Below are 24,135 nucleotides of genomic sequence, written 5' to 3'. Positions count from 1 at the left end.
ACTGTTATGAATTCAAGTCTCAACTTATATTTCAGATCAGAAAAAAATATGACTTTAAAAATATTTGCAATTTTTTTACCTATATGATAAGCATTGCTAAAAGTTTATAACATATAAAGAACACTTACAACTCAACAACAAAAAAACCTAATAACCCACTTCAAAAATGGGCAGTGGACTTAAACAGACATTTTCCAAAGAATATATACAAATGACCAGTAAGCACATAAAAAGATGCTTAACATAGGAAGTAAAGAAACGTAAATCAAAACTACAAAATATCACTTTGTAACCACTAGAATAATGGCAATTAAAAAAAAAATGAAAATGACAAGTGTTGGCAAGGATACAGAGAAATTATAAACCTCACATATAGCTGGAGGGAATGTAAACTGCTATAGCCACTGTGAAAAACAATTCAGGGGTTCCTCCAGCAATTCCATTCCTAGGTTTATACCCACTGAAACTGAAAATAGGTACTCAAACAAATACTTACACAGGAAGGTTCACAGCAGTACTGTTTACAATAGCCAAATAGTAGAAACAGCCCAAATGTCCACAAGTGGGTGACTATATAAACAAAATGTGGTATATCCGTACAGTGGAATATCATTCAGCCATAAAAAGGAATGAAGTATTGACACATGCTCCAATGTGGATAAACCTATAAAACATTATGCTAAATGAAAGAACCCAGACATAAAGGTCACATATTGTATGATTCCATTTATATGAAATATCCAGAAGAAGTCAATCCACAGAGTCAAAAAGCAGACTGGTGGTTTCCAAGAGCTAAAGAGAAGGGAGAACAACTAAGAAAGACTACTATTTACTGAGGATAGAATTTTTTGGGAAGTGGTAAAAATGTTTTGGAATTTGATAGAAGTGGTGGTTGCACAACACCATGAGTATACTAAATGCCACTGAATTGGACACTGTGCACTTTAAAATAGTTAATTTTATCTTACGCGATTTCATTTCTTTTTTTTTTAAGTTCATAGCAGGCTTCCCAAGAGTCTGCTGCTGATAAGTGTCGATAAAAAATGATGGGGTCATGACAAATGAGTGAAAGAGAATTTTTAAAAGGAAATATTGCCCACTGCCAAATCTGGGACAATGTAAGAATCACAATGAACACTGATGGTAATAGCTTATAACTCATTGCGGGGAAAGAGAATCCATTAGCCCTTACTGGTACTAAACAAAAAGGGAGAACAGAAAGCTGTACTTTACAAAAGGATGCCAACTAATAAATATAAAAGAAATGATAGAATTAGAAACAACCATTTGCAACATCATAATAGTACTTGATTCATGTAAGAATCATCCGTAGATGCTAAAACTATTGCGTAATTGTTGATAAGAAATAGAATATATACATAAAAGTTGTTACTTAACATACACACACACACACACACACGTTAATGTTATAGTGCAGAAACCTGGCAGGTGCTACCTTTGCTAAGGGATCAAGCGTAACATCACTAAAACTGGGGCAAACTGACATCATGGACCTCCTGGTATGATATACCTAAATTGTAATCTTGCTTTTTTGTTAACATTTTTATTTATTTTTCAGAGAGAGAGAGAGAGAGAGTGTGCGCATGCAAGAGAGAGAGAGAGAGCGCGCGCGCGCGCGCGCGCGCGCGCGCATGAGCGGGGGAGGGGCAGACAGAGGGAAACAGGGGATCTGAAGCAGGCTCTGCACTGTGAGCACAGAGCCCACTGTGGGACTCGGACTTATGAACCTCAAGATCATGACCAGAGCCAAAATCAAGAGTGGCTGCTTAACCAACTGAGCCATCCAGGTGTCCCAAAATTGTAATACTTTCAAAAGGCAAAACCTTAATCCAATCATGAGGAACTATTAGGAAAACCCAAAGTAAGGAATATTTTATGAAATTCAAAAAATGTCAATGTCATGAAAAACAAAGTTTAAAGAGACATGAGAATTAAAGGCAATATGTAATTCTCAAGTGGATTCTTATGACAAGAGTGGCTATAAAGAATATTATCAGAACAATTAGCCAAATGGAAACATAGATGATATATTAGATCATAACACTGCACTGACAGTAAAAATCCTGAATTTGATAAAAGTACTGTGATTATATAAGAGAAAAACTTCTTAGAAAGGATTTAGTACTAAAGGGTCATCATATCTGCAATTTATCTTCAAGTAGGGCAGCACTAGTGATAGCAATAAAAATGACAATATGTGCATATGCTTATATAGACCTATATGCATACACGTATATATGTATAGATACACACACACACACACACACACACACACACACACACACACACACAGTGGGAGGGAAAGAAAGGGAAACAACAAACAAGCAAATGTGCCAAGATACTATCAATTGTTGAGGGTATTTGGAAATTCATTGTACTCTCTGCCATTTTTCTACAAGTTTGCAAATTTTTTTCAAAATTAAAAACTATTTTTTTAATTGTGTTTCTGAGATAAGCCTATTTTTATTCAAGCCTGTAAGCTTGTTCAAAATCAGAGACTGTGTTCTCAGCCATATTCTCTCCTAATTGCTATTTTCCTTTTAGAAACATGGCAAACAGAAAGAGAAATTTCATTTGCTTATCAAGTCTATCTGCTTGCCAGCGCAAGATTATTTCCCATGGCACCATTTTTACTGCTATTTTGGGCCCATTTTCAGGAATCTCAAATGTCTGGGATTCCACCACTTCCCTTGAGAGGTATCTTCTGTTAAGTGTTATTTGTTGAAATCCAGGTCTCCCTACAATGTTTCCTTAGTCATGTTACCAATTACATAGCAGAACTTGCCACTCAGAAAGACAATACTTATTTCTAATGGTCTGTACACCAACTTCCTTTAATTATTAACCTTTGGCTTTTTTGTAGGAAAATTTAGGAAATAGTCTACCTGGGTTAAAATTATTATAAGTGAGAACTTACGTGTTTACTGACTTGGCCAGAACTTTCTTCCTCTCTATCCCTTGGCCTTTCCTTAGGATATAGAACATTTTGATATCCAATAATTCAGATGAAATCACTAACATACAAAAAACATTTCCTGGATCCTACATAGTGATTTTGACTATTGAACTATAGTCTCATAAAACATCAGAGCTGAAATGGACCTCAGAGACAACCAGGTTTAATTCCCTCATTTTATAGATAAAGAAACAAGGTCCAGAAAGGTTAAATGACCTGCACAAACTAATACATTAAATTGAGGTCAGAGCTGGAATAAGAAACCTGCTCTATTCATTTCCTGACCTGTAATCTTTCCACTTACCATGATACCTCATCAAATGGCTCAGGGTCTTTCTTTGAGCTAATTACCACTTTAAATGTCCACAAGAATTTATAGAATAAAAAATGTTTTTCATAAACACTACACTTGCAATCATCTTTGAAAGCAAAGTTTATTTCTAACAAAGCTGAAGGAGCTTTATTTCTTAAGGTTTAGGGCAAAACCCGGTTAATCTTGGTCCCATGCAAAATACATGGGCGCATGAAGCGTATCTTTAGCCCTCTTATTTTTGGACATAGTTCTGCCTAAATGCTTGTTCCTCTGCCAAATACCTAGAAATCTCTGAACAATATTTAGCTTACTTTGGAAAAGGGAAGTTGGCTCATCCATACAGACACTCCTGAGAATCAACATTCTAATGTTCTTGCTAATGGGACTTGATTACAGTAGAAAAGGGTGAGAGAGTCCCAATTTTTCTTAAAATACAATTTTTTTTTTTACTTCCAAAAACATTTCAATGCCCATTTTTCCTTCCACTTCTAGTTCTAGCCAAGATTGGAATCACATGTCAGATTTTAGCAATAAGGGCAGTTTTGGAGTACTTTTTGCTACCATCAAAAAAGAGAAATGCTAAATTCTTGAAAAAATCTATTTGCATAGAATCTGTAAGAAGAAAGAAATCTGGGGGAAGTCACTAACATGGAGGTGACTGCTAGGAACCACTCAATGGAATGACAAGAGATCAAAGGCCAAGCAGAGTGGAATGAAGACAAGATGGGAAGCCAGGGAGTAGAGGCAATGGCTGTAAAGCAACATTCTCATCAAGTCTGATTGTAATGGAAGCAGAAAAATCTAGCAGTTATTTTTTGCTTGCTTTCAAACTTTTAAAAAGTTTTATTAGTGTATGTCATAAATCTATATCAGTAGTCGCCAAATCTGATGTCAATATTCTGTTTTCATAATACTCAATATCACAGGAGCATTTAAAACACCTCCTCCTTTCTTCTCTGGGCTTCTGTCACACTGAGCTCTTCTGGCTTCCTTCTGGCCGGCTGCTCCTTTTCTTCCTCTTCTGGCAGCTTTTACACTTTGGGTTCAAATTAAATGATAGAGTGCTTCAGGTCAAATCTCCAGACCTCTTTGTCGTGTCTGAGAATGCTATTTCCCCAGTGGGGCGGGGGTTCATATAAAGACATGCTGATGACTTCTATATTTATATCTGCAACTCTGATCTCTCCTTTGGGCCCCAGGCTCCTACTTCCAAAATGTTATGTGGCCATTATTTGGCTAAAAAAGCAACCCAAGATTAAGTCGCTATTCTGAAATGCATAGAGGAAAAAAAAAAGTAATGCTTCACTTTTATGGTAGCCAATCTTTCTCAGCCTTCTACTTGCTAGCTGTAAGAAAATCAAAAGAACAAAAGATATCCTATCTATTTTAAACTTGGTCTAGTCTGATAGTTCGAGAAATCCTTCAAATAATTAATTTTTTTTCTGCAGGGGAAAAAAATAACAATGCTTGGTTCTTCAAATAGTCTCCCTCATGACATTGGTGGGATTTTGTGAGGCTCCTGTTAATTTACAAGTTCCTCGCTACTCAAAATGTGGTCTGTGGACCAAAAAGATGGATATCATCTGTGCTTGTTCAAGATGCACAATCCCAGGCTACACTCCAGCCCTACTGAGCCAGAATCTGCATCCTAACAAGATCTTTAGGCGATTCACAAGTATGAGAAGCACTGCAAAGCTGACATCCAGGCCTCTTGCTTGGCTGATGTTTAGAGCTGTGATTTAATGGTTGTTACAATTTTTGTGAAATTTTTATTGGTTGGTTTGCTTTGCTTTGCTCAGAGCCTGGTAGTTCTGTGTAGTTCAATCAGCATCAAGTCAGTTTCCACTGGTGGCAAATCCCTGACTGCCTGACTTGTCTTCCATTCAGTGTGTAGCTCAGGGACCAGCCCAGTTTCTGCTCTTCGGTCTAGGGACTCTTCGGTCACTGACTCACTATCTCTCAGCTCAGTTTCTGTGGCTCTGGAAAGGTTAATCTTGAGGAATCCTTTTGCTGACTCTATGGTGTGGTCAAATTGCTATGGCCTGGAGTAAGAGTGACAGGAGAGCGTAGAGGTGGTATTTTAGGGACCAGAGCACTGATATTACTGTTTACTAAGGTATCTACCATCTGCAAGCCAAAGGCACAGGGAGGGCTCTTTGGCAGACACTGCTCCAACCACCTTCCTGTCATCTCTCTCCCTCTTTTCTTCCTACAGGTCTTCCGTCAGACTAGAGCAAAGTAAAGGCTTTCTCCTTTCCTTTCACTACATCTCATTTTTCTTCTTTCTGATTCCAGAGAGGCCTTAATAGTGTATAAAGTCTCTTGCCAACTAGGGGAAAATTACATAAACTGAGTCACTTTAGCTCAGGTAGAATCTGGAAAATCTTATCTACAGATGAAAGCCTAGTTTGCCATATCTGGTCTAGAAATGCATAGCTTGTGGTCCACGTACAATTGTTTCTTTTGCTCATTGCATAATTACATTTTTTAGAAACAGAGCTAAACGGTATACTGACTTTTTTTAGACAGTTTATATTTATTTTAGTAGTTTAAGGTTATAATTAAGATACAATTCCCAAAGAACAAAATATAATTTTTCACAAAGTACAATCTTTAGTCTATAGAACAGTGTATCTATATACTTCCTACACTAAGCATAATTAGGAAAGGTCTATATTTGGAGGTATAATGCGATCTTATGGAAAACTAAAAACTCATATTGAGTATTGGACATTGAATTGCTTCTGTTACAAATTTTAATCTCCCTTCTGGGAAATGAATGACTACAACTGAAGAGAGCAAAGTTGGTTTGTTTTTTGTTTGGTGGGTTTTGTTTGTTTGTTTGTTTTGGTTTTAGCTTTCCACAGTGGAGCAAAATGTCAAAGCATTTTAAGCATTTTAAAATATCACCACTCCACTATACAAGGCAAAACAGAAATCTGTGTGGGGATGGGGACAATTTGCTCTTCTCTCAGAATCCCACATCTCATTTAATAGCAAAACCAATCACCCAACCAGGTGGTTACAATGTAGCAGTCTTGCTTCAATCATCTTTTCCTATATCCTCCACATATTACCCACTGGCTGTCATTTTAGGTCTAAATTTAAGATACCTCTGGAATCCTATAATCTTTCACCATCTATTCAGCTACCATGGAAGTCCAGCCATTACTATGTGTTTCTCCTCTTAACTCCTAACTCCTACCTTCCTCCACCCAATTCTCAATACAGCAGCCTAGTAATTTTTGAAATGGTGAACAAAAAATGATAAATCCAGTAGTATCTCCTCCTACTTAAAACCATTTAATGGCTGCCCATACAATTAAAATCTGATGCCCTCTCGTGGTTTGCAAGACCATAGATGAACTCAGCCCTAGTTCCCATTTGAGCCTTTAATACTGTATGTTAATCATCCCTCTTTGTTATACCCCACGCTATTAGATTGTTCTAATTTTTTAAACAATGTATACCAATCTCTGGAATCATCTCATTATATATTTGCAAGTTTATCATTGCCTATTCTTTATATGTCCCCAACAAAAACAAAGCATTTTTGAGATCAGTGAGTTTATCTTCTACTTTCATATTCCCAGCACCTAGTATAATACCTTGGTGTTCAATCACATTTCTTAAGTAAATGAATGAATGAATGCTAGCAAAGGCATGGTAGGAAGGAGATGCATAAATAGCTGTGTGAATTTGGTATGAAGTTTCAGGAAAGCTAGCAGTAATGGATGTCAGATGTCTCAAAGGCCCAAATCCTTCAGTCTAGAAAGTCATTATGGCAATCTTATCAAACGACATTTATCATTGTGTTATCTACAATAATGAAACATTGAAAAAACTGTAAAGAATAAATGTCTAGTATTTGGGGGATCAATCATCCATTTGGTATTAATAGATGCGCTAAATGTAATTAAGTTTTTTTATGATATAATTTTTAAAATCTGGAATATATTATATCATTTAAGCACGAAAAAAAGTACCAAAACAAAGTATACTGAAGTGTCTGCCATGTCTCTTTTGGTGGATAAACACTTTTTCCTCCCTTGTTCCTTTCTAACTTGTCCAAACTTTCTACAATAAACCTGAGCTATTTTGTTAATAAACATTTTTAAATTCACATTTATTTAAAGAAATGTAAAAGAAATAATCAATACAAGTTTCATTGAGTCAAATATGAGATTTTTTTAAAACTCAGTTTTTCTAAATTTAAAAGTGCATGAATGAGTCTTTACTTATATTTAAATTCACTATGTTTTGATCATCCTTATAATTTTATCTGTCCTGAGAAGATAAGTTTTGACTTGGGCCTTAATATAATGTCCTATATTATATATGAGATACATGCTTTATAATAAAACATAGGAATGCTAGAATATGCATATTAAAGACTATAACTTTCCAAAACAAATTACTAAATGAGCTTCTAACTTTACCAAATCAGAGCTATGTACTAGTAATTTAGCTTATAACTGTAAATTCTCCATTCTTGTTCAGATTATAATCTCTTTGGTCTACTAAAAAATTTAAGCCTTCTGAATAGGACTTCCCTAAATAAGATGATGCTAGATGTGAATCAAAAGTACAACTGTTACAACAGCCTGAAGAAATTATTGCTGTAGGCAGAAACAAAATTATACTGGATATCTGTTGATTTGTGGTACCTGGAGACATTTTGAGAGTTCTCCCATTAAGAGAATAAAATACAAATACAACCGCATAGGCTTGAAACAGAGCGAATGCTGTTCGACAGAGTTGACTCAATCCTTTCAGTGCAATGATATCACACACACACACACACACACACACACACACACACGTGTGTGTGTGTGTGTGTGTGTGTGTGTGTGAGTGTATATATATATACATAATAACACATATAATTGCTCTTGTTTTTCTCCTATCGCACAATGCACTTCAATCTGCCCTACAGATGCTCACTGTTTTCCAGGCATGGTGCTGAGTACCGAAGATATGAAGAATCATGCACCCGGATCTCTGGCAAACCATGACAAGATAACCTATAAGGGATCGAATGTATAGTCATCTTGAAAACAGGAACTTTCTGGGGCGCCTGGGTGGCTCAGTCGGCTAATTGTCCGGCTTCAGCTCAGGTCATGATCTCGCAGTTCGTGGGTTCGCACCCCGCGTTGGGCTCTGTACTGACAGCTGGGAGCCTGGAGTCTGCTTAGGACTCTGTGTCTCCCTCTCTCTCTCTACCCCTCCCCCCGCTCATTCTCTCTCTCTCTCTCTCTCTCTCTCATAAATAAACATTAAAAATTTAAAAAAAAAAAACTTCGCAATAAGTCTCAGTATTAGAATTCTCCTGTCAGCAGCCACGATAGCTAAAGTGCTAAACACACACTCTAAGTAAATACTCCGTAGGCACATCAGATCAGAAACAGCTGGCAGCTTCAGGCTGTTCATTTCAAAATGAATTGAAGGCTCATAATCAGAACTAGTGAGGGTATTATCAACAGGATAAGTACTTGTGTACTTTCACAAGAATAAACTTTCTTTCAAATCTAGGGCCTTTTAAGTGGTGTTGGGATGCGACTAAATTCTAGAAAACAACTTAGTTTATTGGTATTTCTTAAACTTGGTCAGGCAGGGAATCTGAGAAGGGCAATACTGAAATAACACGTTTATGAAAAATGCACAACCGTCAGGGCGCCTGGGTGGCTCAGTTGGTTGAGCATCCGACTTCAGCTCAGGTCATGATCTTGCAGTTTGTGAGGCTGAACCCTGTGTTGGGTTCTGCGCTGACAGCTCAGAGCCTGGAGCCTGCATCAGATTCTGTGTCTCCCTCTCTCTCTGCAACGCCCCCTGCTCAAGCTCTCTCTCTCTCTCTCTCTCTCAAAAATAAAAATAACATTAAAAAAAAGTTGTAATGTACAACCATCAATATATTTAAGGGTATAATAGAAGAAATAGATTTAAAAAAACATACACAAGGCTTTCTGACAATGCTGATGGCTTTGTACATTTTAATTTTACATTACTGACCTTTAAGAATTTATGAAGGAAATAAACTTGTACTTGCTTATCATGTTTGTTTCTAGGTTTTAGACTTTGTAATGCTGGTGCCCCAGGACAGACCTGAGCACCTCCTTTACATAGGGACTGTCCAGAGTGCAGACCTCAAGTGCTGGGTTACAAGTCCAAAGATCTCATTCAGTCACTGACTCTCCTGTGGACGAGTCATCTAACTGCTACGGAGTGTTAGCAAAATAGCAAAATGGCAAGGAATCTATAAATATGTGTTAATTTCTGCATTTATGGATTACTTGATGTATTGATACATCTCTTATTTGCCGAAAGGATTAAAGTAGCTCAAAATGAAAATAATAATGCCTCCCCCTTCCCTACAATGGAAGCTCCTGACTTTATGGGTTTACAGTGGCAACCCCTAACTGGGGTGTCTTCACAGCACTTTACGTGCATTTAACAAAATGTCAATTGCCTACATCACAGAATGGGGAGGGTGGTGATAAAGATTATATTGTAATCAAAGTCCCATAAACCCTACTTTTCAGGGTGAGGAAGAAATAAAGATCATCTGATTTTCGGCAGGAGCTACATTCTTTTCTGTGGACTGGCGAGAGTAGAGAATGGAACAGGAGCCTTCTTTCCAGAAGAATTGTTTGCTCACTCCTTATCTGAATTGGATGCTCATTAAAGAACACCAAGAACCAGTTTACAGTAGCCATTCTGAATTTAATAGTGACAATTTGGAGGCCGCAAATTCCAAGGTCTGACTCTGAACATGTGTTTGTTTACTGGCACAGAGATAGCACTATACCATTTAGTTACAAGGCACAATGGAACAAATCTAGATTAATATGAGAATCCATATTTTGTCCTTCCTGTGCTATATGTCACACTTCTGAGTGAGACCCTAACAAGAGCAGGAATTAAGAACAGGTCAGAAGAACATCTGGTTTGCTTATTTTGATTACGTGGGCAGGCAAAGGAATTTGCTTTTTTAACACCAAAATAACTTGGAATGCAGCAAAAATAAATGCACCTTCTGTCTCATGGAATGTTATTACAGTAAGATGCTTTGTGAATGCTTGGTGGCATTTTCAAGCATTTTTTGTTCCCCTCATTTCTTTCTAGGCTCCATAATGCGATCCTCATGGTTTGAGCACTAGACTTCAAATGAGACATCTATTCAGAGCATGTTCAGACAAAACGAGTGGTTTCCTTAGTAATGGGAACTATGTGAAAGCACAGGCCCTCCAGCCAGCCAGGCTTCTCCCCGCCTTGCAGTTCACACATAGGCTCTCAGTGAGCATTATACAGCTGGGGAGCATCTCCAAAGTCTGAAATGGCTAAAACACTGAATATTCATTGAATTTCTAATAAAACCTACCCTTTATAAAAGGTTAAGGATGCAAGAAGTACTCTTAATGGTGAGGGTTAATTTACTCATTTTCTGCATCATGTCACGGAATGGAAAGAAAGATAAGAGATTTCACAAAAGAGATACATGTTTTCCTCTGAGCATATTTTAAGGTATTTCCTTTCCTTAAAAACCTAACCTTGTCTTATTATTTTTTCTGTCTATGCCTAAAGACTGCTTCTTGTGATTTTCTAGTTCTCTGCATAGCAATCATCTTTGATAAAGCTCTGAAATTCTGTTGTTAGGAAAGCGTATGTGTTTTGCCTTTTTATAGTCTCAAATATAGTTAACAAAATAGCAGTTTTATATATATCGCATCGTTGAAGTTTTATGTATATGTATATATTTATCCATTCACTTATTTATTTTCAGGACAACAAAACACTAAAAAACAATAGCTGGCTTCTTTAACAGAGTGATAAGAATCGTCATTCGTCTTAAATATGTAAAAGGCAGCCAGATATAGGCTACCCTGGAAAAAAAAAACAACATGAACATTAAAAAAATATATATCACAGTTGATATAAGGCCTGTCTTTGAGGACAATAGTTTGTAGGTATCTCCATATTATGCTGAAATCATCCAGAAAGACAGAAATATAGTCAAAGATTCTGAAGTGAGCAAAGTGAGGTACAGCTAAATTATTGTCAGCATTCTCCCACTAATCTGGTCACAAATAATCAGACACAAAGCAAAAGTTATGCTAAAGAACAGGCACAGAATAGGAGAATGAGAGCCTCAAAAGGTATTTGGAGAGAAATAAATACCATTTTTAGAGAGTTGGCTTTGGAGTTCGACCTATATTCCAGCCCTAGCTTCTCACTATCTGTGATTGCCAACATATACTAACCTCTCGAAAACTCAGTTTCCTCTTCTGGGAAAAGGAGAAAGTTCCTGAATGTCTCACAGTTTTATAAGGATAAAACCATATGTACACAGTGCTGTACACACTTCAGAGTCTGACACATGGGCAATACTCAGCAAATGCTACTTATTATTATACCAGGTACTCATGAGTTCAGCACACATAATTTCTGCACTTGCAGAGAAGAATACATTTCAAATTCTGATCTATTCCGTGGTGTTTTGTGGCCAGCTCAAGGAAAATCATTTGTATTTCCCTGAGCAACAGCAATAATAAATGTAATCACAAAATAACAACAATATGAAATTTGCTATCAGAGAGAATATTGCATCCTCATCGTTGATAGTAGTGAGCTCTTTTTCTCAAGAAATCATGATGGATTCCTTCTCATGGATCCTATTTGCACATTGGTTCTCTATGTAGTCAAGAACAAATATCTCTGACCCAGTTAGCCATGGATTATGGCTAATTGTCTCACACAAGGACCAAAGCATAGCCTTGCTCTCATTGGTACAAGTCTACAGGTCCACTCTTACAGATTTAAAGACTCAATGCTGCTATGCTTAAATACTTAGCAATTTTACGTTCTTATCCATTAAACCTCTACACAAAATTCACTCATCCATTGATTCAATAATACATTCTGATTAATTATTCTATTTTATGAGCCCAGAGGCAGAGCACCACACCCAGCCTCTTTGAGCAGGAGACAGATTTCCCACAAGAGGGGCTATTTAAATGGAGGATTAAAGGTGAAAGCTGGGAGGCAGCCTTGCTAAAGAGAGCAGTGTGCCTAACTGTGTGTTATGGGGGGGGGGGGGGGGGGGGCGGGGCAGTACTCTAAGTGCCCTATGTGGAATCAGCAAAGACACAGAGCAGAGAATAAAACAGCATGTACTTGAGGAACAACGCTTTACATGGCAGGAGTGAAAGGTGACCCATGATGAGTACTGGGATCCAAGAGCCAGGTAAGGGGAGGAACTGAGTGCTAAGGAGTGTGCAATATTTTTCCATTTGTGATGAGAAACAAAATAAGGGTTTTTTTGTTTGTTGGTTTGTTTTGTTTGTTTTGTTTGTTTGTTTTTGTGTGTGTGTGTGTTTTTTTGCAGAAGACAGACTGGAGAGGACGAAACTGGAAGCAGGAAGTCAGGAGCTGCTGCAGTAAACAAGCCATGGGATGATGAAGGCCTAGCTGATAGAGAACAAGATTCAAGAAAATTTGGGAGTAAAACCAGCAGGAGTTAGACCAGTTGAATGTAGGATATAAGACAGAAGGAGGGTCAAAGATCCTGAACTCCCCTGAATAAATGGGTAGTGCTACTGTAACTGAAATGAGTAGAAAAATACAGGAAGGAAAGCCAGTATTCAAGCAAGCTTAAGAGGTCAGTTTCAGACGTGGAGGGCATGAGGTACCCGTCTCCTGAAAGTAGGAACATCTCTCAGACAGTTTGAGGACTATGCATAATAGATATGGAGGAAGAATATTATTTGCAGGAGTAGTGATATACATTTGAGAGTAATGATTACATAAGCAGATTATATTATCTAAGAGAGCACAGGAAGAGCAGTAGGAAAAAGAAGAAGTTTAGAATAAATATTTAAGAGGCAGACAAGCCCACAAGGGCAGCAAGGAGAGTATGTAGGCAAGTACAAGCAGGACCGGGAGGCTTCAAGGCACAAGAGCCAAATCAGGAGGGCAATGATGAGATTCAAAGGGGAGTTTTCGTGGCATGGGTGGAGTGGAAGCCAGACAAAAGTGAACTGGAAAAGTAAGTAGAAAGTGATGAATGCAACAGTGGCAAATGTTGACAGGCCTCTTAAGAAATTTAAATGAGGAAGATAGAGATGGAATGACAATAGTAGGGTTAAAGGTTAAAAGGAGGATTGTCATTAATATTTTAGTATTAGTAAGAATTCAGCATCCCTCATCTTGTGTAAATAAGTCAACTGCACACTGGCATGGGGGAATAGGCTTCTAGAGACAAATTCCTAAGAACACAGAAATGGATGAATTTGAAAAAAGAAGGGAGGGACGCAGAGATTAGTAATAAGTAAAAGCCTCATCCTTTAAAACTGCAAATGACAGATAATGATGAGTGTGCATAAAGAGACACTAATAAGTTAGGAGGGTGTGAAATAAAGGGAGTTCACACCTGAAGGCATGAGTTCAATGAAGTTAAAAGCAATGACAGTTTCCTAAGAATATTCAGATCAGAGAAGGGATGTTGGAATCATCAACAAGAGAAAGTCTGGAATCATCCCTGTAGACGATTGGATGAAGAGCAGACTTGGGATGAATACAAGAGGGGAAGGGCACTGCTGACGAGCCGGCTGGAACACGATACTCTACGTTTACATGGGTGTGCTGTGTGCACCACGACATGATTTCCTGCAGGAACACCACACCTCCTGGGGACAGCAGCCGAGAACCATCATGGCGTTGTTCAGGGGGTTCTATTGGTGGTGGAGGACCGGAGCAAGAGAATCAAGGTGACTGACTGGTTTACACAACCAACCTTGGTAGGTAGGAAAGGGAGAGAAAGAAAGATGACCAGGAGAGAACTGGCCTCAGAGGTCTTTGTGGTGACCTTGAGGTCTTTGTGGTGTCAAAAAGCAGACATAGGAGGAACATGGCTTTAAAATAGGCAGCTAGATAGAGAGTTATGGCAGAAAGCAGGGTAATTCAGTTCAAGATTTCCAACACAGAACAATTCTAATTACCAATAAGATCAACAGAACGTCTCTAGGAATGGGTTTCTGAAATGAGGTAAAAGTGACATTTATTTTTAAGGAAACTTAGTAATTTGGGCTGGTTTTATACATAAAAGTTGAATCTCCCAAGATTTTAGCAGTACTTGGGTGGAATAGAATATTTTTCACCAGATATCAAGTGTGGGTATCTACTGACAAGTAGATAAGTAGGAACAAAGTGGGAAGGCAAGGAGTGGTACGGGCCTTATAGAAAAGCATACTAATTAATGGCTTGAAATTGGGATTGGGAAGCCAGAGGACACACAAGCACACGATCCCCCCCAAACACGCACACATCTGCAGGTGCCTGCACCCACCCACCCAGCCCTGAGATATGGGAAGATGATGATGGCCCCCAAGCACAGAGAAGTCATAAAAATAATCAGGCCCTGAAAGGAGACTGGATTTCAGCTAAAGGAGGAAATAGAAGGGGAGGTTTGGGAACTAGCTGAAAGGAAGGCAAATGTGCTTACAAGAGGGTAATAGGAAACGTGAAAAGAATAGAGAGGGTTCACATAGATGAAGTATAGGGCAGCAGCTACACCATGGTATGTGAGAGGATGCCAGAGGCCTTATTATCCGAGACAGAGAAAACCACGCAACATGAGAAGCATGGTGAAGAGGCCTGCCTCAAACGTCCACAAGCACCCACAAAGACCAAAAAGGCCAAGTCTCAGAGAGTGATTAGACTGAGAATCAGACAGATGGTGAGGGTTACAGAGCTTTGAACTCAGCTAAAGTTTACTCACTATGGTAAGGACAGCAGAGAGGACATGGTTCAGTGCCCACCCTGTCTGACTCACCATCCTTCAGGGCAGGACACAGGGTGGTCAGCAGCCCCAGACCCCTGGCACTGAGGCTACTGACGCTGGGAAGCACAGGCCTGACCGGCCACACAACACTGCTGTGCTGTGTGCTCAGTGGCTCCAGGGGAAGCTTGATATCCAGGTCTCACTTGATAACAACACTGCACTTAGCACAGTGCTTAGTGAGTGGTCCAGAGCTCAAGCCTGGGAGCCAGACAGATGTGGCTTCCAAGCCAGGCTAAGCCACTTACAAGCCATGTTTACCACAGGAGGTAAAGTAACCTGCTTCCTCTATCTGCAAATGGAGAAAACAGCGTCTTCTTAGAGGCTAACTATAAGAAACTCTAAGAAAGACGTGCTGCCCGTAAAGTGTTCATGTAGCTCAGTGCTCGGTATACAGCTCTCAATAAATGGTACCTAGTATTACCAGGTCCTTACTGCTCAATGTGTTGGACAATTTCCTTTTTTGGGGGAACTATCCTCTACGCTCTAATTTGGGGGAAGGGGAGTAGAGATGACAGAAGAGTATTTTATCCAGGACTAAGCATATGGCCCAGGAAGGCTAGTGGAAGGTCTTCCCCTCCCTCCCCCCTCCCCCCCAAAAACAACTTTCAAATTTGAGCTAAGAGAAAGGGACAGTCTCTGGTGGCAAAATTGTGAGGTGAAGGACTTGAGAGCTGGCGGTGGCCAGGCTGCGGTACATGGAATGAAAGCTGGTCTGCAGTAAGAGAGAATAAAGCCAGCGCTCAGAAAAGCAGGCAGGGGAGAACAGAGACACAATCTCCCGGCAGCATCTGAGTCCATGGCTAATTTGTCTCTGAGGCCCAGCTTTCCCTCTGCTCATGTTATAGCATGTGAGACATTACCCTTGCTACAGCCTCACCTTTTTAACTTGAGCCAGTTTAAATCCAAGCTAGTTTCAATAGGGTTTGTCTTCCTGGCAGCTGAAAGTAAGTATCCATAGTGTGGAATAGCTACTAATAAATTTAAAATAGTGTGACTGGCAGGGACCACAGCTGTTAATCTCTTCGCATGATTTCTTGAAGAATATTCTACACACACCCAGAGATCAATAAATGCCATTGACAGCCAAACCCTGAATTCTACCAGTAAAGTCTGCAAATTTATCCATATGCATTTGACCTGATTTGAGCATTCCTTATACTACCCAAACTCTTCCAGCTCCCTGAATCAGAAACCAGCTGATGAATAGGCACTGAATCCAAAGACAGTGAGACCCAAATAACATATACAGAGTGGTAATAAACAAAGCAGGAGCTCTCAAAACGAAATGTGCATTGAGTGCCAACGATGTGCCCAGAACTAGACTTGATCATCTAATCAACTTATTTTTAAAGTCAGTCTAAAGACCAAAGATTGGAGCAACCCCTCCTCTGTTACCAAACAGTCCGACAAGAATACAGTAGAGATTATAAAATGGAATTTAGACCTGAACATTCAGTGGTGGCTCCAGTGTAGGTAACAACTACAAGAATAATCCATCTAGTCTACCACTCTTGAGAGTTGTAGTAAGTGCCTTTCATTCTTGAAAGCACCTTCCCTAGACTAAAAGGAATGACTTGAACAATCACAAGATTAGACAGAAAGCTTTAGCTCTGAGCCTCCTGCATTCCCCATCAATGAAGGAAGACAATCCGATGAGAACGCTAACAGTCACCTTTGTTCTCCTGCCTAACAAAGTCGAGAAACAGAAGTGACATAAAATATTCATGAAAATTCAAATGACCCTTTAACTTCTAGATGGTGCAATATAACTAGATGCCTAAATATTGTACTGACAAAAAATGTTTCTCTTGCAAAGAAACCACTGCTTTGATCTCTTGCTTAGATAATAAAGGGATCATTTTCATTAGCCCACCTCTACAAAAGAACCCATGTAAAATCAGGAAAATCCGAACTGACATTACATGCAAATATTGCACCAGGGGCAAACTGTTATCTTACGTCATCTTGGTTATTGGAGTTTTATTTTTGCCTAGAACTTGCATGTATCTTAGTAGTTATACGAATGCAACTGCATTTACTGTGTCCTAATTAAAGAAGATGAAAAGAGAAAGTGGCCAGCAAAGAAAGAAGCTAAGTCAAGAGACACACTCTATTCTCCCATAAATCATAGCTCTCTTATGAAAAATCTCATGTGTAACTGAAGTCACTGATCTGACAAAATCTCTCCCCTTGGGGGGCAGGTGTTTCATTACCTAAACAATTCTCCGATTTTAGTCAAATGTTTGGAACAAAACCAGCACAAAGAAGAGAATAGTCGATTACTCTTTCAGTCACTCAGTGAGGTTTCATTAATATGAAACCTTTTAATATGTAAAATGTGCTACTGAATATACAAAGTAAATAGGACATTACTTCTGCCTTGAAGTTGCTTACTCTCTAGGCACAAATAAAGTGTATGATATATAATATATGATAATGCATGTTGGAACAACATAAATAAAAAGTAAATTTAAGATGTGATAAAATAGGGAAAATACCCACTCTCACTGAGATGGGGAACTTCTTAAAGGATGAGATCTTTGAGCAGAAGCATTACAGAACTGGCACACTCACAGAAGAAACAAAGAGCTAAAAATGCAACGTGCAGAGTATATTCAGGAAATGATGAGGCATGTGACGTGCTGAGGAAGGGGATGACTGGAGTTAGGCACAGGGAGAAAGGTTGGCCAGTAATAGGGGGGACATATCAGACTTGACATAGCAGAGTGGCTCCAAGCGTCAGCCTTGGAGTCAGAAACACTTTGGTTTGATTGTTGACTCCACCAATAAGCAGCTCCATGAGTTTTTGCACACCCAGCTCTCAGTTTTCTGATTTGCAAAATGAAACTAACAACTAGTACTCTAACAGAGAGGAACGAATGAGACAATTCATGAAAACCTCCTAACAGACTACCTGGCACAAAATAAGCACACAGTTAATATCTACTATTATTGTTGCTGCTGTCTTAATTATTATGTTGTGGAAGAATTGAATATTAAGTTAAGCAGGTCAGACATTTTATTAATCAAGACAGCTCCAGTTGTAGAAATCAAGTTCTACCTCAAAAGAAATTCATATCTTATTTTTTAAGTAATAGCTATTATATGTGATTATAAAAATACCATGTATTTACTGTAGAACATTTGAGAAGTGTAAAAAAATAAAAACCACCTATTATCTTATCAAAGATAACTACTACCAGTGGTTTGGTATATTTCTTTTTTTGATGTGTTTCTTTTCAATTATTTCTGTGCAACTTACAAACTATCTGCCTATCTGGCTATTTCTCTGTCTACCTGCTATATTTTTTTTAAAGGATTTTCACTGTTTTATTTCACTAACTGTTTACATGGCTAGAGAAGAAGAATAGTCAAAAGAAAAGAATAAAGAGATGCACAGAGAGAAGCCAAGATGAGAGACAGTTTGGATCTACAGAAAAAGGTAAGATGGAAAGAGGGTTAAAGGAGTCTGGGGAAGATAGAGACAGTGATTTATCTCCTTGATTTCTGACATCTTTCTCATTCCTGATGGTGAATTTCCTTGAGTGATAAAATTACTTTTGTTCTTCAGGTGGAGTTCTATCCCTCATTAAAAATAAGACCTATATGCTGTGCTACAGCAAAATATGAATCTTAACTCCATCATCACCCCGAACATGGAGAGATGCCATCCTGGGAGAAGCAGAAAGGGGACTGGAGTCCTTGCAAGAGCAGCGAATTTATACTACTGGCTCACTTGTCTTACCCGCCCCCACCCCCATCAATCTTTCTGTTTCTTTTTATGTTTGCTAAATTCTGATAGTTGAATCTGTATATTTCAGCATGTAAAGATCTCTTTCCTCTCTAGTTCGAACATTTAGTGGATCTCTGATTTTAAGTGTTCACAAAAAGCCATAATGAAGTTGCACAACCATGTGAATGTACTTTTGCCACAGAGCTGCAAGCTTAAACACTGTTAAGCTTTTTTAAAAATTGTTTTAAGTTGATTTTTTATAAATTTAATATTATATATTTCACCATAATAAGAAAGTCATAATAAAAAATAAGACCTATCGTTAAATGAGAATCTTATTTTTGTTTCCAATTCTACTTTCTAAAATCCTTTTGAAAAAAGAAAATGAGAACTCTCTGATCCAACTTGCTTTTGTTCAACATTTTAACAAACAGCCAATGCCACTCCCCTTACATCATGCTTCTAACTTAATTAAGAGCTAATCTGCAATCAGAATTAGACTACAAAGGACCATGTCACTGAAGATCTTTCCAGTACAATGTCAGCCCCTCCTCATCAGTGGCCCATGCAGAGTTATTTAGCTTGCTGAGCATATCAACTCACTTTCCAACTAGACACTGCATTTCTTCAGAGCTCTATTTCTCAAATAGGGCCAGCAAATTCTTTCATTAACATTGAACAACCATAACTATATAAAAGATCCACTGCCTAGTGCAAAAATTCATTCCTTTTTAAAAATAGTATTTTATTTTTAGCATCCCTTGTTGCTGACTATAATATATTGGTTGGCTCAGTCATCAGTCAAGCATTCATTTATTTTACAAATGAATATTGAGTGCCTTGTGCAGTAAAAGAGTCTTGGCTCTATAGGCAGATAGAACTGAGTTCAAATTTTTGCCCATTATTTCATCGTTTTGGTACATTGGGCAAGAAATCTAACTTCTCTGAGCCAATGTTTCTGCACTGTCAAATGGCGATAAACATCTATTTTATGTTGTAGAGATTCAACAATTTTTATAACACACACAGTTAGTACTCAACAAACGTTTTTTTCCATGTTTGTACGTTCTATCGAGCTTAAAGATGAATAAAATATAGACCCCCCCCCCCCAGGAGACTCCACAAGCTAAAAAGGGACATGGGTCAAATTATAGAAACAATTGTAATACATTTTTAAAAGTGATAAATGTTGGGGGGGGGTGGTAAAGATTGAGAGATCGTATCTTGTTAGAGGGTCAGAAAAGATTTCACACAGGAAGTAGCACTGTAACTGAGCTCACTTATTTAGGACCAGGTAGGTAGAGGCAGGAACCTGGAGTGGAAGGTAGAAAGGACATTCCAAACAAGGCAGAAAACTGGAACAGAGGATGATGATAGTTATGATAATGATAAGAGTGACAATGGCAATGATGGCAATAATGACTGTGCCAAACATTCATTCAAGCTTACTATATCCCAAGTACTTTTCTAAGCTTTTACACATATAAACTACTCTAATCCTCATAACAGTCTGGGAGGAAACTGAGAGACAGACATGTTAAGTTCTTGTTCAGGGTCACAAAGCTAGGAAGTGACAAGGTAAGCATTCAAACTCAAGCAATCTGTTCGCAGAAACTGCACTCTGACCCACAACCCAGACCACTTATAACAAAGGTGCAAGGGTAAGCACTGCCCAGGGTTGCACGAAATAGTGAGAAACCTTCCCAAATTAATAAGAACTTCAACCATTAAATCAATGAATAAATACTTATTGCACCCCTATCATTCATTTGGTGATGAAGACAGAACTTTTTCAACATAAGTTAAGGGCAGCAATTATTCATTTATGTTTTAAAATAATTTCAATACATTTTAATTAGAACAGAATACTCATTCAGGAAACCCTGCAGATATTTACTACAAGGTAGCTGACGTGCATACCCATATAATACAGCATATTTGGAATGTGCAACTTCTCTGAAGTTTTAGTGGGTTCGACGTAAAATCTCCAGAAAGGGGAAGAAAAGGAAGAAATGGAGAGGAAAAAAGAAGTGGAGATCTACCAGTTATGCAGTAGATGAGAGGGTGATACGGTAGGGAAAAAAAAAAAAAAACAACCCTTAGAAGATGGAAGGATCTATTCTTGCTCTCCCTGACTAGCTGTGTGCACTTAGACAAGTCTCTTGACCTTTTAGGATTCAGGGCATTAGTGTCTTAAGGTTCTATGGTTCTTATCCAATGACTATTCACAATTGTACTAATTCAAAATCACGGAAATCCTATTCAATCACAGTTTAATGTGTTTACCTGGCACTTCATTATATGGTTGTGATAGCTAAATAAGTTTTTAACGTGTCTTTTTGAAGACCTACCTTTCGTATTTCCAGTAAATGGCTGATAATGGACAATCACCTGACCACATACTGATTCTACTAAGCTGCTGATGCTCTTGTAGGAAGAAGGAAACCACGGCCAAAGTACAAACTCTTCATCCTTTACACCCAAAGCCAGAGTTATTTTTCTCTTTCACATTACAATTTCACTTCTAATGTGCCATGCTATGAAATTTATAAAAATGAGTTTGGAACCTTTTGAATTTATCATGTGCCTACAGCAAAAGGACAACTCTGCAAGAAAAGCAATCTTATACCCATATGCCAGAGAAAAGGTGAACAGTGAGTGAAAACAATCTCTTATGATATAGCATAAGCTAGAGTTTCAGAGTATTCAATTTTCACTAAATTAAAAATTAGATTTTTCTTTCATTTCTTAAAGAGACTGAAATTTAAAATATTAACTATGATTGCTGGTTTCATTTATAAACCAAGAAAGTGGTTTAATCATGTATCTGATTATCACCACTTACTTTCATTATGGAAGTGCATTATAATTGGTTTGATTACTGGATTTGTCAATTATACAGTCAATACCAATCAACCAGAATGAAGTGCGTAAGGAGCCAACAGCATAAAACTAAAATTCCTTTTTCAAATAATTATCTCAATTTTATTATAATTCTTCCAATATGTGGAAATATAATCCTGCAGATGTTGAAATGATATGGAATACACAAAGAATTAAAGCTAGGAAGAGTAAAACTGAGGGTGGAATAATGACGGTGATTATTACTATTATTACAAATACATTAAATTCTATGTAGACACCCTCCATCTCAACATCGCCAACTTGACATAATCCCCACCATTCACAGAGCAACATTATAAACACTACAGTGCCTAGTAAAGAATAAAGCCGTACGATAAACTTTCTGAAATCAGTGTTAGTAGGTTAACCAAGAAACTACTTTTGTGTTGAACTCATTTTTATTCAAAAGATTTGAAGCCATTTGAATTAATTTGTGGAGAATACAAAAATAAAGCATTTGAAAACTTAAAAAAAATCTTACAAAGTGAAAGTATTCTGTGGTTAGAAACAAAGTTATTGTTCTTATAAATTTCCTAGTATTATGATTATAAGAACCAAAAACTACTGGTCTATGTCATTTCAATAAACACTTAAGGAGCAATTAGATAGGAAGTTTCTCCTCCCCCTCCAAACTAAATCTAGTAACATGAAAATGTCATTTTATTTTACTCCACTAGAGGGTAGTCTCTCAAAACAAGGGCTTGCAACCATGAATCTAGCCTGTTTTTGACCTGTTGATAAAGTAATCCTCATGTTCCATTCTTCTCAACAAGATGTTCCTCTAGTATACTAATTAAGGCTGTAAAACATGCACTTTTAAAATTGCTATCTATTTATTCATAGGTGTTCATTCAGAAATATACACTGCTATACTTTTCTGTTTCTTTTCTAAATTTCTGATAATTCAATAAGTGTTTTACATATGTGGTATATATATCATATTTTCCTGGTAAATATACATTCAGAATTAGTAAGTCTAAGAATGAAGGAAAATCATTGTCTTGAGGATTTAATTTATTATACTTGAAACACCCCCCCCCAAGAGTAGTAAAACATACCTCCTTAAATACACATACACAGAAATACCCACACAAAACCTTGACACATGTACACATTTATATGGAGCTGTCAGACTAATTGTATCAGATATAAAGAAATGAATGTAATTGGAAATGCTTACTTTTTAAAAAAATACCCCTTCATATGCCAATGTTGTGAATTATAGAGAAGCAAATACATGCTTTATTTTTAAAATGTGGTCAAACCAGATAAGAAATGTCATTGCTTTTAAAAAAAAAAAAAGTATTATTGAACAGTAAGCACATGCACTAAATTAAGGAGAACCTACAGAAAACCAAATGCCACTCAAAACAGTTTCAAGCTACTCTTCTTAAATAATACAGAGAGGATTTGTGTCTCTCCAGGTGTTTTTAATATTTGGGAAATCCTTATTTGTAGCATGCCCTGCTATTTTCAGAGAAAAAACACAGTTTCTCTAGACGAATGATCACCTAAAAACGGGAAAGTGTGTCAAAAATTTCTTCCTCTTAAAAACAAGAGGAAGAAAGAAAGGATGGAGGAAGGATGGGAGGAAGGAAGGAGGAGGAAAAGAGGAAGGAAGGAAGGAAGCAAGCAAGCAAGGAAGGAAGGTAGCAGGAGAGGCGGGAGGGAAGGAAGGAAAGAAGCAAGGAAGGAAGGAAAGGGGAAAGGGAGAAAGGGAGGAAGGGAGGAAGGAACGAAGGAAGGAAGGATGAAAGGAAGGCAGGAAGGCAGGAAGGAAGGAAACGATACCTAGGAAAATATGCAAGCCCGTTTCATTTATTTGTATCCTAAGCAGCAGTGTCATAGAACAGACAGGTTGTTTCAGCCAACCAGACGGGAGCAGCTGCGAATGCTACATCTTGGCAGTCTGAAGCGATTGGCTCCTCTCTGGGGAGTGGAGGGTGTTCAGTTATTAATGACCGCTGAGCAGGCAGCACCATGTCAGTGTGACAACTGATCGGGTGAACGATGCACCACTAACCACCATGGAAACAAGGAGAAATAAAGCCAGCTCCCAGGATCTCTCTTCACTGGATTGAGAACGTCAGCCTGCCTGCCGACCGAGAGGAAGAGTTCCCGGAGAAAAGAAGGAACCCTAGCTGCAGCCTCCTGCCTCCCTTTATATTTTAGAATACAGAGATAAGATCGCTTGCATGTGTGCCCACCTATAGTACATGTTTGTGTATACTTTATTACACACACACATGCACCTATTTACACTCGGGCAAGAACATAACCATGTGATTATCGCAACTAAAGAACTGAGGAACCCAGCACACAGGGACACGAAAGGTGGTGTATCACAGAAACTGCTTTTGCAAGGTAAGTTT

The 24,135-nt window shown here is 38.1% G+C and overlaps 2 protein-coding genes across 9 annotated transcripts in view; one reads left to right on the top strand and one right to left on the bottom strand.

The window, feature by feature from the left end:
- IMMP2L (inner mitochondrial membrane peptidase subunit 2) overlaps positions 1 to 24,135 on the bottom strand; it is an 896,430-nt gene that overhangs the window by 403,990 nt on the left and 468,305 nt on the right. The gene's annotated exons all lie outside the window — the stretch shown is intronic.
- The window catches only part of LRRN3 (leucine rich repeat neuronal 3), a 38,166-nt gene continuing 37,481 nt past the window's right edge, over positions 23,451 to 24,135 (top strand). Inside the window, exon 1 of the mRNA XM_058724570.1 lies at positions 23,451 to 24,127. The gene's annotated coding sequence lies outside the window, so the exon portion shown is untranslated. The remainder of the gene's footprint in view (positions 24,128 to 24,135) is intronic.

This window comes from Neofelis nebulosa, chromosome 4 (genome assembly GCF_028018385.1).
Source record: "Neofelis nebulosa isolate mNeoNeb1 chromosome 4, mNeoNeb1.pri, whole genome shotgun sequence".
NCBI lineage: Eukaryota > Metazoa > Chordata > Mammalia > Carnivora > Felidae > Neofelis > Neofelis nebulosa.
Note: the sequence above shows the minus strand (reverse complement) of the source record. Positions and strands in the feature narration are given on the sequence as shown.